A 15,602-nucleotide genomic window follows, 5' to 3' on the forward strand; every position below is an offset into this window, starting at 1 on the left:
AAAAGAAAATGAAATGTTTACTGTCATTTACTGTCATCAGAATATATTTTATTTACAGTATTTTTAAGATCATAGTTGGGAAATACACAAACAGTAATGATAATTTATTAGGGCTCAGACATTGTTATTACCCAAGTTGGAAATAAATACAATGGTTTATGAAAACTTTCAGTGGTTTCATCTGCAGGAGTGGACTGCAAATAAAAGTGAGGTGGAGAAAAACAGTGAATCCTTAAACTATTTTGGAAACTTTTGTGTCTCAGCTTTAATGTTCATCCTGCTGTGGTTCATGAACCATTAACCACAAGTTAAAGACAGTGGACTTTTAGACTTGAAAAATTCCTTATGGTTTCCAGAAGTCTCTGCCTTTTCATACTATGTTATCATCTTATGCTCCTTATATATCAAGTCAGGGCCGGGTTTGAGGGGATTTAGTTTGAGCAGGAAGTGACTATTTACCCATCTAGAAGTCTGTTTTTAAGAACAAGGCCAGCAGGGAGAAGTTAGTTATAAAATATTCACGGTATTCTCTTAGTGGACATTGGATGTATTGTTGGCCAGGGCTGCCACTGCCCCACATGGTGCCCTGCTCTGGGCAGATCTAGAGCTGCACCAGAGGCATGGTTTGATGAGTAGAGCAATGGGTGAATTTTTGGCGTGCAGTCCTCCCACCTCCACGGCTGCACAACCCCATACTACCTGAACAGACACTACCCACTCTGTACCTCTTTCTCCCATAACTAGGGGAATTTATACATGGTGCAACCAGCCCAATACAGACTGTAACCTGGCCACTGGCTTCTATTTGACAATGAGTATTTATGCCAATAGGTATGTTTGAACTACAGTTTCTCTTTATGGTTAAAGGTGGTTGTCTCCAGAGTCATCCCACAGTTCATCCAGACTGCTCTGATGGCACACATTACAGTGGAATTTTCCATTTATCAGTATTAGGTTTGTCCCACTTAGCTATGAACTTTTTAATCTTTTTTTAATTTTAATTTTAATTAATTAATTAATTTTTAAAAGATTCCATTTATTTGACGGAGAGAGGTACAGTGAGAGAGGGAACACGAGCAGTGGGAGAGGGAGAAGCAGGCTTCCCGATAATCCGGGAGCCCAATGCGGGGCTCGATCCCAGGACCCTGAGATCACGACCTGAATTGAAGGGAGATGCTTAACCAACTGAGCCACCCAGGCACCACAAATCTTTTTTTTTTTTTTTTTAAGATTTTATTTATTCATTTGTCAGAGCGTACACACAAGCAGAGAGAGTGGCAAGCAGAGGGGAGAAGCAGGCGCCCCCCTGAGCAAGGACCCCGATGTGGGACTTGATCCCAGGATCCTGGGATCATGACCTGAGCAGAAGGCATATGCTTAACTGACTGAGCCATCCAGGCATCCCAGCTGTGAGAATTTCTAGGGCAAATGCTGTGTAATCTATTCCCTTGTCCTCTATAGCCCCTAATGTAGTGACTGATACAGACAAAATAAACAATCTTTGTTTATTGAATCATCCAAAAAATGAAGGACCTGGCATGTACTGCCTCATATTTCTTAAAGTGAGATAATCATTGTACCTACCTCATAGGGTCATTGGAAGACTGAGGGAGAAAATACAGAGCTGATAGCACTGTCACATGATAAGTGCTTGCTGTGTTTAGAGATTATTAATTATTATCCCTTTTTTACCACTCTAAAAGATAATTCTGAGGAGAATTGAGCAAATTAAATTAATACTGTCTTTGGAACTTACTGGATAAGTTGCTTAATTTATATTACGGGTTTGTAACTCACATTCAGCATGGGGAGTGAATCATATCTGCTTGTCCACGAAGTCCCCTTATTTCTCTCCTTTTTTATTTCCTTTTTTTTTAAAAAGATTTTATTTATTTATTTGACAGACAGAGATCACAAGTAGGCAGAGAGGCAGGCAGAGAGAGAGGAGGAAGGATGCTCCCTGCTGAGCAGAGAGCCCGATGTGGGGCTCGATCCCAGACCCTGAGATCATGACCTGAGCTGAAGGGCAGAGGCCTTAACCCACTGAGCCACCCAGGCACCCGTCTCCTTTTTTATTATTTCTTGAATCCAGTTACCTCTCTTCTTAACTCTCTGACCCCTCCTTTCTCATTAGACTTTTTCATTATTGGTAACTTAACAATTTCTGTTATTTCTAACTTGTGTCCTGCCTATAGTTTAGCTCCCTTAAATCTGTTTTCTGCAATGCCCTCAGTAAGTTCTTTCTGAAAGGAAGATAAGATCATGTCACTTCCCTACTTAAAGCCTCTCATTCAGCAGCTATCCTTTGGCCTTAAGAGAAGGTCAGCTGAACATAGTGTGGGAGAGACCTCCCATGTTCTGAGATCTGCTTCCTTCCCCAAGTTCACTATTTCCGTCCCTTCTCTTCACCATAGTAACAGCAGACTGTGGCACTCCAAAGAGAGTGCAGACAGAGTTCATTGTTAAACAGCCATATATCCTTTCTAGGTCAGACCTTTGCCCATGGCTTTGGTTCCTCTCCCCTTCAGGTGATGATCTCCTTTTCACCTTAGAAGACTAAACTTAATCAGTACCACCTTTGGGAAGCTTCCTTGGCTAACTCTCTTTCCATTCCGTGTTGAGATTGAGGGAAGTAGCTCTCCCAGTTCTCCCAGAGCTTGCTGGATATCCTACCTAGTATGCAGCCCTCTGGGTATCATCACATGCTTTCCTTCCCATCAACCGCAGGGACTACCGATGTGTTCCGTGGCTACAGGAATGATGGAGTTGTCCACAACTGTAACCTCAGGATCTGGTGCAGGGACAGCTCTTTTTGCTCGCTCTCAATATTAATGGAAGTAAGATGGGAAGGAAGGTAAAAAGATGGAAGAAAAAAAATAAATAAAAAGAATGGCCTGAATTCACAGGCAGGAGTTGAGAACCCAAAGAACTACTCTGTTGCAAAATACTGCTGTCTGGCTTCAGTCTGTGAACTTTCTTTACAAGTCTGCTCCTCTCTAAAGAACACCATTGGCCTCAAGGCAGTAAAACAGGTGGTTGGCAGGCTGCTTCTGTTTCCTGAGAAGATTTCTGTACATGTATTAGATGATTTTATCTCAGACTTTATCAGTTTACTCTGCTTCATTTAAAGTCCTGATGAGGGGCGCCTGGGTGGCTCAGTGGGTTAAGCCACTGCCTTCGGCTCAGGTCATGATCTCAGGGTCCTGGAATCGAGTCCCACATCAGGCTCTCTGCTCGGCAGGGAGCCTGCTTCCCTTCCTCTCTCTCTGCCTGCCTCTCTGCCTACTTGTGATCTCTGTCTGTCAAATAAATAAATAAAAATCTAAAAAATAAAAAATAATAAAAAATAAAATCCTGATGAATAGTAGAACTACAATAGAATAGTAACTACAAATTGTCTGATTTTTCTCTAAGTTAACTCCTCCTCATTATGGCTATATTGTAGTTAATGACCCTACAAATGGTTCAGGTGGCATAGCTGCCATTCATCCCAGTTCTTCCACATAGGAGCTCTGTGACACCGCACAAGTTGCTTAACCTCTCTGATCTGCAGTTTGCTCATCTGCAAAATAAGGGTAGATACTTTCCTTCATAAGATCATCATAAAAATTAAGTAAGGTTGCTTTAGATGTCTGTAGCTGTGTAAGAAATCACTTCAAAACTGAGTGGCTTCAAACAAGTCATTATTATTTACCAGTCTGTAGTGTGACCAGATGATAGTTCTCTCATCAGTATCCTTTCTTAAGGGTTATGAAAAAGGTTGTCAGTGAAGGTCAATATAAAGTTGGACAACTAGACTGCATCACTCCATAATATCTGCCCTCCCCCCACCATCTACATACATACACTTGCTTTTATAGAAGGATGCTTTAAAAATTCTGACTTCAGGGCACATGGGTGGCTCAGTGGGTTTAAGACTCTGCTTTCGGCTTGGGTCGTGGTCTCAGGGTCCAGGGACCGAGCCCTGCATCGGGCTCTTTGCTTAGTGGGGAGCCTGCTTCCTCCTCCTCTCTCTGCCTGCCTCTCTGCCGACTTGTGATCTCTCTCTGTCAAATAAATAAATAAAATCTTTTTAAAAAAAATTCTGACTTCAGCTTTCCTCAGTGTCTGGGATGAAAAATCTTGTGAGGGGAGGTTTCTGAATTTGGGGAAAAACAATCTGTTTAAAAGGTCAGCAGAGAAGATTCCTCTCAGAACTGACGACCAGGAGAACTTGATTTTCACCATGAATTTGGGTCCTTCTACCAGGTAATGTGAGATATGTAATCCATTGAGAGATTCCCCACTATATTGGCTACCAGGAAGCATCAAAAAAAAAAAAAAATGCCATGAGCATTTTTTGTCCATGAAATGTTCTCTTCTCATTCTGGTACTTAATTTTTTTTTTTTTTTACTTTATTAATTCCATTTTCTTATATTTTGTTTTACCATAAGCTGCTTGAACCACAGAGAAACAGAAGAGGAAAAGCTGGGTTCTTCACCTTCACATTCTTTCCTTTCATTCCTCCATTTTATTTTATTTTTTTTTAAGATTTTATTTATTTATTTGACAGACAAAGATCACAATTAGGCAGAGAGGCAGGCAGAGAGAGAGTGGGGGAAGCCGAGCATGGAGCCTGATGTGGGGCTTGATCCCAGGGACCCTGAGATCATCATGACCTGAGCCGAAGGTAGAGGCATTAACCACTGAGCCACCCAGGCACCCCTCAATCCTCCATTTTAATATTGACATCAGACCAGTCTCCTTAAAGAAATGTTTAGATTGCCACTAGTCCATTCAATCCCCCTCACATGTTCCATCATCTGGAATGTATTCAAGGGCTTCCAGAAGGCATTTCAAAAATTGATAAATACTCAACTTCTTCGTGGTAGTGACAGACAGGGACAAAAATTTAGAAGAGAAGTGATGTGCTGTTGAAACGAGAATGGCTAAAATAAAGATATGAAATGGAAACAAAGAATATGTAAATTGTGTAAATAGGAGAATTTTGAAGACATATATCCAGTTCTGGGTCATTACAGAGGTTGAAGAAAAAAGATAGTATTACCATAGGCTCAGTTGAGAATATGAAAAATATCTGCAGGAAGCTGATTATAGAACTAGACAATTTTTGGAGGAAGTCTCTTGGTCCTTGGAGTTTCCCTGATAATTTGAATAACATGGGAACTCAATGCGCTAAAGTTTTCTTTATATCAAAATGAATTTGTGGGGCACCTGGGTGACTCAGTGGGTTAAGCCTCCGCCTTTAGCTCGGGTCATGATCTCAGGGTCCTGGGATCAAGTCCCACATTGGTCTCTCTGCTCGGCGGGGAGCCTGCTTCCCCTCTCTCTCTTCCTGCCTCTCTGCCTACTTGTGATCTCTCTCTGTCAAAAAATAAATAAAATCCTCAAAAAAATTTTTTTTAAAAAGAATTTGCTTATACTGATATAGGAAGCTACCTAGATTGCATTTGTGACTGCTCCAAGAAACAAAGAAAAAAGAAAGTAAATATATTTAAAATGGGAGAAAAAAATGGCTCTTTACAAAAGCAATTAAAAAAATTGGAAAGTCTTGTTACCAATATTGCAAATGCTTAAAACCTACATAGCCTGAGTGTAAAAGCAGTATCTACAGAGGAAGACTCAAGACCGAGCTCTAATCAGCTTTCACATCTGGTTTGCTGCTCTTAGTGCCAAATCTACTTCATGCAAAATAGATGTAAATGAATGAGAGAGAGAGAATATCATATATGTCCAAAGACAAGGCATTTTCCCTCTTTTCTATGCCTCAGAAAAAAAGAATTGCCTTAAATTAGAGTCCTTATCCATGTTCTCATATTACCAGGTATTCTGTCAGTTGTTTTTTTTTTTTAAAGATTTTAATTATTTATTTGACAGAGATCACAAGTAGGCAGAGAGGCAGGCAGAGAGAGAGGGGGAAGCAGCCTCCCCACTGAGCAGAGAGCTCGATGTGGGGCTCGATCTCAGGACCCTGAGATCATGGCCAGAGCCGAAGGCAGAGGCTTTAACCCACTGAGCCACCCAGGCGCCCCGTCAGTTCTTTTGTTTTGAACAATAAGAAGCTATTTGGAGGAGGAAAAGAAAGATCATGAGCTGTGCCAGTTTAGGATTTTTATAGAATTTATCTGGAGAATAGTGTTTAAACAGGGAGAAAAAAAATCCCTCAACAGCAAAATTAGTCATTATTCCTGGGAGTGTGTTCTCAAAATTGCAAGTATTGAATATTATTATGTATATGCCTTTTAAAAATCACTTAATAACATAGTTCAGTTTCTGGTCACCATGTAGAGATCACAGATATTTGCCTGTCAGACAAATGGGAAAACAAGAAGTCCTAACATGACACAATTGAATTCTTGTGACTTCACTTGAAATTTCCAAAGAAAGCATCAAACATAGATTCAAAAGGTGCTTTATCTCCAACAACTTAGACAGATGGGACGATGATAGGTTTGGAAAACTTTTAGAGAACTTGAAAAATGACTGTTCTGGGGAAGACCTTGAAGTCAGAATGCCTGGGAAGAGATTAAATGCAGTGGGAAAAGAAAGGGTAATATTTCTAAATTGATCTATTTCATGTAGCATATTAAGTAATGTATTTGATACAACTATGCATAATGACTGATATGCATAATGACTCATCAGTCAAACATTATATAGAGATGTCTATTTAATATGGTCCTCAAAGTTACTCAAATTTGAGGCACAAATTTTTCTTTTTTTTTTTTTTTAAGATTTTATTTATTTATTTGACAGACAGAGATCACAAGTAGGCAGAGAGGCAGGCAGAGAGGGGGAAGCAGGTCCCCTGCTGAGCAGAGAGCCCCATGTGGGGCTCGATCCCAGGACCCTGAGATCATGACTTGAGCCAAAGGCAGAGGCTTTAACCCACTGAGCCACCCAGGTGCCCTGTCTTTCTTTCTCTCTTTCTTTTTTTTTTAATTTTCTTTTTCTTTTCTTTTTTTTTTTTTTAGATCTTTTAATTGATAAAAGAGGACATTTTCTCCTTTTATTTGAGGTTGCTTCCTATTCAGGCATTTACCTTATCTCTTAAATGGAACATTCTGTAGAAAATAAGAGATTTTTGAAGTTACTGTGCAGAAATCTATAATAGCAAAGGAAGAAGTAGAGATTTCCGGGTACACAAGTGGTACTGGGGAAAGAAATGTAAAGGAATTTCCAATGAAATGGTGTTTAACTATTTAAGGCTGTGGCTAGAGCGCACCTAAATACTTCACGTAGTTTTGATCTTCCAACTTGATAAAAGATGTGATTTCTGTGGAAAGGTATGATGCCAAAAATCAGAAAAAGATGTTAGAAAGCCTGATTTATAAAGAACTCATTTTCTCCAGTGAGGAAAATCTCTGGGACTGATCTATGCAGGGTGTTCATGCTGTAATGGAATTAGGTCATTTTGATCCCAATTTTATTCTTGCCAGCCCCAAGACACTTGTTGACTTAGTAACTTCATTCATTTGTTCTTTCTCTTATTCCTTTGTTCCACAACGTCCTTTGTCCTCCTCTGGGTTCTTGCTTTGAGCCAGGCACTGTGTAAGCCTTTAAGGATGCGGCTTTGAGAATCTATGTCCTTCCTCTTGAGGGCTGAGAATCAGTAATCACTGGGGAGTTATTATGGGGTGTGGTGAGTATTGTAGTAGTGGCATAAGCAGAGGGAGTGAGAACACACAAGAGGGGACGTTAGAAAGCTCCTCGGAGTAAGTTGTGCCTCCAGGAGTGAGTGGGAGGGAGGGGAAGGGAAGAAGAAAGGAGGAGGATGGCACACGGTTAAGCATAGAGACACAACTTCTAGAGCTGCCGTCATAAGCCATCACCTGTCCATTACCTGATATTTAAAAATTTACTTTTCCCCATCATTTCTTTTTTCTTTCTTTCTTTTTTTTTTTAAGATTTTGTTTATTTATTTGATAGAGCACAGAGAGTGGGAGTGGCAGGCAGAGGGAGAAGCAGATTCCCCTCTGACCAAGGAGCCCGATGTGGGACTCGATGCCAGGACCTGGGACCATGACCTTGAGCTGAAGGCAGATGCTTAATTTACCCAGGCGTCCTCCCCCATCATTTCTTATTTTGTATATAATTATCACTGAATTCATTTTACCTACAAAAACTTGCCCTGATTATCTATAAGGTGGGATTTTCAACGTTTAAGATGAACATCTGATTTTTCTTGGACGTGATTTTTTTTTTTTTTTGGAAGGATAAACCCTTTACATTGATTAATTCACCTTATTAGCTCCTTCATCACGGTCGGTTCTAATTCTTGTGATTAGGAATGTTTGTTATTAAGCTACTTCACAGCCCCGTTACTGCCTCTTCAGAGCCTTTCTCTTGTGTTTCTATCAGTCACTCAGTGAGGATGTTTCATCATTCTCTTCTTTCTGGCACACTTCTTGATTCCTCAATCTCCTCTCAGATGTCTCCTGGATAGTAAAGTTGATCTCTAGAAACAGATCGTCTTCTCTTCTGTGATGCTGAGTTCCAGACTGAACCCCCTGCTCTGATACAATCTTGATCTCTTACTCGCTCTGGAATAGGGCTTGGTGTTCATTTGGGGTCTTATCTAGGACCTTCTCTGTCATCCCTCATTCTGCTGCCAGTGGCACTCCCTATTTCCCCTGATTGCCCCAGACTCTGGCTGGGGTCTGTCATAGTTCCAATCACCACTCCTCCGCGGTGCTAGTAGGACCCGTGCCATCCACACTTGCCCATGCCAAAACTGCTGCTGGATTTAAGTCAGTAAGCACACTACAGCGACAGCTACTTTCCTAATGAGAGTGACCCTGTCACTCATCTGCCTGATACTTTCATCGTCCTCTTCCAAGAAGCCACCTGTCTGCAAAAAGGTCTGTCAACCTCTCCATCTTCTTCTAGGAGACTGTTTGGTTTCTGTTTAGAGCACTCAAGAAATGAGCAGCTAAGAGTATTAGCATTACTTGACCGTGGTTATTGTTTTCATCCAGATTGACAGATGCTTTTTATAGTCTCTGGCTGAGTTTCATCTGAAAAGAGCTTAAAATGCACAGGAGGAGGAAAGTGCTTCTCTCCTAGGATCCCCACTGAGCTGATAACAGTCTATGGGAAGTCATCTATTTAAACAGAAATAAACACGCCTTGGGATGCCAGGAGCCTATTTTCAGCTTTATTAAGCTATTTTCAGCTTTATTAAGAAATCTGTGTTTAATTTTTCCAAACATTTCCTTTCCCGTTCATTTAGCTTTTCAGTGTGTGCGGATCAATTAGAACACTTGATGAGAATGCAAACGTTGCATTCTGCTCCTCACAGAAATGCCGTGCATTTGGAGAAGGAGTAAAGAATCTGGAAGATTTCCAAGGGCCTTGTCAGAAACTTGTACCTACCTGGCTTTTCATGGGGACAAGTATTCTTGGTCCGATGTTACCCGGGTCCTGGGAAATCTTCCCGTTGGTATCTTTTCCTGTTTAAAAAAAAAAAAAAAATTCCTGGAACTCCTGGGTGGCTCAGCTGGTTGGGTGTCTGCCTTTGGCTTGGGTCATGATCCTAGGGTCCGGGGTTCGAGTCCCACATTGGGCTCCTTGCTCCTGCTTCTCTCTCTGCCTCTGCCTGCCTCTCTGCCTGCTTGTGTACGCTCTCTCTCTCTCTCTCTGACAAATAAATGGATAAAGTCTTTAAAAAAAAATTCCTTAGGACCATATAGATTAGTCAGACATTAGGCCATGGTGAGATTTGAGTGTGTGTGTGTGTACAGTCTAGTAGTACATACGTTAGGCTGTGTGGGCTGCCTGGCCTCCCTGGTAGCTCTTGAGTTCTGCCATTTTAAAACAATGGGAGGCACAGACAGAATAAACATGGCTGTGTTCTAAGAAAATGTTATTTATGGACACTGACTGTAATTTAAGGTAGACATAAGTTTCACATGTTATGTAATACTCTTTTTCTTTTGACTTTGTCCAATCATGAAAAATTGTAAAAGCCATTGTTTGCTCACATGCCATAAACAAACAAACAAACAAACAAACAAAAAACAAGCCTGTGGGCTGTAATTTGTGCGCCTTTGCTGTAGGCAAAGGGACTCAAGTAATGAACAAGACAGAAGCCCAGTTCTCATGTGACGTTTGTTTTCCACGAGGGAAGACGGACAGTGAGCATCCAAACACACAAATAATGAATATTCTATCAAGTTCTGAGAGCTAGGAAGAAAGGACAACAGAACAAAATGCAGATGTTGTGACTGAAAACAGCTAGTGGTAGAAAGACTGTGGGTGGGCGTTGCTTTAGCTGATAGGGAAAGTTTCTCGGACTTGGTATCTGAGTAGGCTTCCGGATAGTGCCGGGGAGACATGCAGATATCGGATAGTGCCGGGGAGACATGCAGATATCGCGTCCAAGTAGATGGAATGATGGAGGCAGGGCCCCAAGTCACGGCGAGCTTGGGGTGTTTGAAGATGACTGGTCTAGCTGGTGAGGACATTGCAGAGGGGATGGGAAGGCCATGCCGTGAGATACGGATACAGTGACAAGTCCATGTAGGACTCTGGGCCAGAAGAAGGGCTCTGGGATTGATTCAAGTTTCAGTGCTAGGCCATCGGTAGAGTTAAAGCTGGGGAGGGATGGGAAATGTTTTAGGACTTTGGATAGGTCACTTTGGCTGCAGAATAGATGAGGGACAGTAGTGAGGGGACAAAAGTGGAGGCCAGGAGCACAGTCAGGAGGCTAGTCCAAAATAGAAGCTTTTCCATTTACTGTTCTAACACTTGATATGGGAATGTGGTAGAGACTGAGGAGAAGATGAGAAGTAGCGATGTAATAGCTTGGCTTGGACTACCAAATGAGATTTACATCAAGAACACCACAAAGAAATGAAGTCCATATTATTTCTATTGCCTTAGTCATCCTCACAGTGGCAGTTAACTTGCTACCTGTGGCATTATTTTATTTAATTCTCACAGTTCTGTGAGGTAGGTTTCTTTCCACAGCAGAGATGAAGAAATTGGAATACTAAAAGGGTCTGCATCAGACCCAAAGGTCTCAGAACTGGCAGGTGGCAGAGGGGGTCTAGGACCCATGTTTTTCCTGGTCTTAAGCATGTGACCTTTTCACTTACATTTCAGTTATCTATTATTATACATTGAACCAGCCCAGAGTGTTCTGGCTTTAAACAATGATTCGTTATTTTTTATGATTTGAGGGTCATCGGGGCTCAGTGAGTGGTTCTGTTCCCTGTGGTTTTGGCTGGGAGCATGCATGAGGCTACAATCCAATTGGAGCTCATCAGAGTCTGGAACATCCAAGATAACCTCATTCCCATGGTTGCCAATTGGTGCTAATTGGCTGGCGTGTCTCTCTTCTCCCTTATGTGACATCTCCACTATGGCTTCTGCCTTTATATGGAAATGTTTAGCACTGTTTCCTTTCTTTGTGGTATATCAGCACTCTTCTAGGCAACTAAGGAGAAGCTAGAGCATCCAACCCATGTTGACTCCTGTGTTGACTAGACATCAGTTGTGTTCCGGGTGTGAGTGGAGCACTGTGCTGGGAACTGTGGAAAAGGAAGAACTAGGTAAGACATGGGTCCTGCTGTCAAGGTGCTTCAGGTCTAGAAGAAAATATTACGCTGCCAAATGAGTACCTGAAAAAAACACAGATGTGTGTTTGTGGATGGAAAATACACTACAAGATACATATCCGATTGCCCTTCTTGAAGGCTTGGACAAATTTCAGAAAGATGTTCTTCCTGTAAAGTGGATACTGTTCTCTGGCTTGCTCTAATTTTCTATATTATGGAGGAAATTGAAGCATTTATTCTTCGAGAAAACTAGAGAGCATTGTGAAAACTCAGTGTTTCTCATAGATGACCTAATTTCCGGTCAATTCAGTGTTTGAAGAAGGAGAATTTCATCTGCCACCATGACCTCCAGCTTTGTTTGATCTCTGACTGGTTTAGGTCACTGAAGAGTATTGATATTTTTTCCAGTGAAACCTTCCAGGAGTCTGCTTTCTATAAATATATATATATATATGTATATATATATGAAAACCCGTAGACTAGCCACTGGCATGAAAAGTCCCAGTGTGCTCATCATGTATATAACAGATGTCTGAGCAACAAAAACTTGCATATAATAGATGTTCATTTAATGTTAATGTAGCAGCTAGGACCTACTGTTCATTGTTATAGTATAGTATAGATGTTTGGCAGTCAAATGACATTTAAAAACAAAGCTGCAATGCCATTCAACATGTGCTGATACTTCAGACATTGTGTTTAAATGCCTTCTGTGTATCGTTTCCTTTTATCTTTGTACATGTTTGTGATTGTAGATACTGTAATTATCTTCATTTTCTAGATAGAAACATTTTTTGGCACAAGAGTTATGTAACTTGTCCAGGGGACAGAGCCAGGGCTTGAACCCTGGTCCTTTTGATTCCCAAGTCCATTCCCTTCACCTCCACGTAACACAGAAGTAGCAATGGGGAGAGAGCATTGGCAGAGCCTCTAGGAGAGCTGAGATCTAATCCTGCGGACTGAACTCACTAGCTGTGTGATCTTGGACAAACCAGCTTCCTTTGCCTGGAAAAAAAAAAATTACCTCTTTTCTATAAAGCACAGACATTTATAAATTTAAATTATAAATTTATATAGACATTTATAAAGCAGCCCATATTTCTGTGCTTATTTAGAGCCTACATTTTCTTTACATTTATATTTACATTACAATTACATTTACATTGTATCTATCTCCTGTACCGTTCTTTTTTTTTTTAAGATTTTATTTATTTATTTGACAGACAGAGATCACAAGTAGACAGAGAGGCAGGCAGAGAGAGGAGGAAGCAGGCTCCCCGCTGAGCAGGGAGCCCAATGTGGGGCTTGATCCCAGGACCCTGGGATCATGACCTGAGCGGAAGGCAGAGGCTTCAACCCACTGAGTTACCCAGGTGCCCCTCTTTCTTTTTTAATTAGTGCTTACCCTGTTCTGATAATCTATATCATCTACTCAGTCATTCTTTATTGTCTATCTCTCCTGCTCTAGGATGCAAATGCCAGTAAGGGCAGGGATCTTTGTTTATTTTGCATAAAGATATATCCCAAGAGACTTTCAGACTTGCCAGCACATGAGAAGCCCCAAGAAATACATGGTGTACTTACTAAGGAATATTGTTATGGGAGAGAGGATGAGGCATCCCACAATGAGGAATATGGAGTAAGAAAGGACAATAAGACATTGGGCATCTTGGTCTTTTAAGTTGTTTTCTTTTATGTGAGGAAGCAATGAGGGAAGGAGACCAGACTGTGGGTAGGTTACCCTGTAGTGAGGGTCTTCAGTGTCACACACAACAGTTCAGATTTTATTTGTTTGCTGATAGTCAGTTTTGATCACCTGGGTCAAAATCCCAGGGGTGTGGTGGTTGTTTCCAAGAGACAACCCTTGAGGCTTAATACTGAATTTGCAAGTAACATTTAACTTTCTGCTCAAATGTATGGTCAGCCTTTACTGGGAAATGACAACAGCCATCACGAAAATAAGAAATGGTGTTGTTGTACTCTGAGCTCAGTGAGAAAAATGTGCAGTTGCAGATGTGTTATTCCTTATTTATGGTAATTGAATTTTAAATTTAATTTAGCAGTAAAAATCTGCTATTTAAAGGATTGTTACACTGTAAAAGACTTGAGAAGCACATAGATTCTAGGTGTACTTAGAGAATCATTTGATGCCTGATGGGTGACAAACATAAATGCATCCAAATTAATCATAATTGCCATTCTAGCACGTAAAATGCAGCAATGTGTTTATCAAAAGGACGCTTCCAGAAGATATGAAAAGAACACGATAAATAGCAGGGCCAAAGACTTATGTTGCAAAGCTATGCGGGGAACAGAAGCTACCAAACGTATCCCTGCATAGTTGAGACAATATAGATTTTGTGTATATATCAGTTTATTATAAATATTTCATAAACATTTTAAGAAAACAGCTGTGTATTTTTCTATTATGAACATTTACAATAGTCTTCTTAGCCTTTTATGAACTTTTGCATGTTTCAGCTTTTAAATTTTCATAATCCTAACTAATGCAATCAATTTCTTAGTGCCCATCCTGTTTTCCATATTAAGGATTGTTCTCAGAAGAGACCATACTCAGAGTGGAATTACTGGGACAAAGGATATGAATTACTTTCTCATCAGCCTGTCTGTTAACTTGATTAGTGAAAATTGGGATTTGTTAATGCTTTGTCTTTTATTGTTTTTAATTGCTGATGAGGTTGAGATTATGTTTATTTGTAATTTTATAGTTTTGATAAAGATTTTTTTAATAATTTTTTTTCTTAAATATTAAAATAAATTTTATAAAGTTTATATGTAATTGTTTCCTCTTCTCTGAAATGCCTCCTTAGGCCCTGGGACTTTTTGTCTGTTGGAGTCTAGTGTTTTTGATTGGGATCTCACACTCAGAATTCTGCATATGCAAAAGCTAGGTCTTTCAGTCCAGCTAAATGGTCATGCTACTAGAATAATTAATCAATACATTGCAACAGTTGGTCGATCTTCTGACATGATGGGTCATTTCATCTGTACAAGTGGCTCAATTAAGTGAAACATCTGGTGGGATAAAGGTGCACCCAATAAATCATGTTAGGAAGTGGAGCTGAAAATCAAAGCATAAACTAGTTCCTGACTTGCCCGTGAGTTCACAGGCACCTCCCTTTTGATTTTTTCCAAAGCGTAATGACGATGGAAAGTTCAGGAAATGTGGTGTTTCTCCACGTACGGGGGAGCCTCTGCACTAATTGCAGTATGTCAGTGTTTTTATCTTCCTTCTCATGGGGTGTTCTGAGAGCAATCTTCCCCTTGAAATTAACAGCCTGGGTTCTCTCCTTTCAGTGACCCTTCGCCAGATGAAAACTCTCATCGACTTAATTTAATCAATGAGGAAGAGCGTTCCCTCATTTCTCATAGGTTGTCTTCTGCAGTTGGATTCATGCCAGATCTAGAGATGAGGAGATTTTAGGAAACTATTTGAAATAATGAGTGCAAGGTGACTACGCTTGAGGTGAAAGAAAGGAACCATTTTATTTTTACCTGAGTGTGGAAATTTTCTTATTAGCAGTGATATCTCCTAACTTTGCCCCCTTACCCCTGAGACCTAATAACATGGAGGGGCACTAGGAGTCAAGGTCAGCAGGCGTAAAACCTGTCTGAGTTCTCTGATCTTGTCCCGTGCCACGAATGAAAATTAGATTGTTTCAACACAGATTGGTTCTGTGAAGAATCAGGGTGTTAGGTTGACAGTGTGCTTTCCCCCTCTGATTTTCTATTCAGTTATTTGGTTTATTTAAGTGTTCTTTGATTTAAAAATAGTTGCTCTAAAAATAGACACCCTGACTGTACTGTTGCTCTGCTGGAATTGGGCTTGGTGACCCTGCATCTGAACATACCATTTTCTCCTGGCAGGTGTCATGGCTGTCAACATTGACAGCTCTTTGAGTAATTAAAATTTAAATGATGCTAGTGCCCGTGTGGCTTTAATAGGATTATACCTATCTTCTATGGATGAAAATATTTCAGTCATTTAACCCATGATGTGCAGCTGACCCCAAACACAT

General features: G+C 40.6%; 1 protein-coding gene across 1 annotated transcript in view; it reads left to right on the forward strand.

Moving 5' to 3' along the window:
* The window catches only part of NELL1 (neural EGFL like 1), an 845,189-nt gene that overhangs the window by 555,482 nt on the left and 274,105 nt on the right, over positions 1–15,602 (forward strand).

Source organism: Lutra lutra, chromosome 10, assembly GCF_902655055.1.
Source record: "Lutra lutra chromosome 10, mLutLut1.2, whole genome shotgun sequence".
NCBI lineage: Eukaryota > Metazoa > Chordata > Mammalia > Carnivora > Mustelidae > Lutra > Lutra lutra.